At 41.8% G+C, this 1,294-nt stretch overlaps 1 protein-coding gene across 1 annotated transcript in view; it reads right to left on the reverse strand.

Annotated features, from left to right (window-relative positions):
- Window positions 1-1,294, reverse strand: part of LOC101856269 (universal stress protein PHOS32) — a gene marked incomplete at its 5' end in the record, with an annotated part of 9,079 nt that overhangs the window by 6,838 nt on the left and 947 nt on the right.

The raw sequence follows: 1,294 nt of genomic DNA on the forward strand, positions 1-1,294 counted from the left end.
GAGAGAGAGAGAGAGAGAGATAGGGAGAGAGGAAGGGAGAGGAGGGAGAAGGAGAGAGAGAAAGGGAGAGAGAGAGGAAGAGGGAGAGAGAGGGGGAGGGAGAGGAGAGAGGAGAGAGTAAGTCAAGCAGACAAACCGACAGAGAGACAAGCATATAAAGAAACAGACAGACTGACAGACAAACTGAGAAAACGTAATATCCATTTATACACATACATTGTTTTTGTATATCATTCTCACACAGTATATCATATAATAAATACACATAAAAATATCAAATTAAGATATAATGTTTCTAAGCAAAACTGCCGTCCTTTATTCTGCTAGGGCTGTATCACAATGTCACCTCTTCAAAAATGGAGAGCAATGTTTCTTGTACGTGTGAGCTCATCAAAGCCGAGGGTATACTTCACACGTGTAGTAAAGTTTTAAGCCCCAAAACTAAACGGTCGCGGGTTATACAGAGTGATGAATTCCCGAGATCCTGGCCCATATCTTACAACGACATCCCAACCCCCGTCACGGCTACCAGCGGTCAGCTGGGCCCTGTACGTTCTTAAATCATTGTGTCAGATGAACCCGCTGGCTGTGCTGGTAAAACAACGTAACTCTTATAAGTCGTGTCTATGAACGCTGTTTGTTTGTTTGTTGGTTTGGAAACAAAGGATGTCACATCAGAACAACCAGATTAAAAAGAAAAATAATATGATGATTTTTGTTTCAATAAATAATGTTATTCTTTTCTCTCTCTCTTTTTTTTTAGAGCAACTGGAAGGGGTAGGTCGGTGGGAAAGGGGAGGAGGGGAGTTAAATATTTTACATGACGATTTCAGATCAAAGAAGTGCTCGAGTTAGTGTTACTAAGCGTTTGCTTTGTCTTCTTTCACATCACTTGGAAGCACTAACGATATTGGTGAAAATCTGCACATTTATGACGACTTGTATTCAATTTAGGCCTTTGAATAGAATCTGAAATGGTGAAATCTAAAAAGAAGGAAAAGGTGCGTAACGTGAAGTTTTGCACAGGGTAAGAGAGAAAGTATCAAACTGTGGCTCTGCTTTCCGAAGACTAGGCAACAGTGACGGAAAAAAGGCTTCAAACTCGGTGATTTACCGCAGCCTCCACTCCCCGCCAAGTTATGTTGACCGTAATGCAGAAGTGACAAATGAGAACAGCATCACGTGACTAATGGACACTACAGGCAGCTCAGGTATTTACGATATTTTCCGAAAGTAAATTGGACTACTGCGGAAATGGTTTGCAGATTGGAATACCCTTTTGCCCCCCACCCCC

The sequence above is a fragment of the Aplysia californica genome, unplaced genomic scaffold, assembly GCF_000002075.1.
Source record: "Aplysia californica isolate F4 #8 unplaced genomic scaffold, AplCal3.0 scaffold00240, whole genome shotgun sequence".
Taxonomy (NCBI): Eukaryota; Metazoa; Mollusca; class Gastropoda; order Aplysiida; family Aplysiidae; genus Aplysia; species Aplysia californica.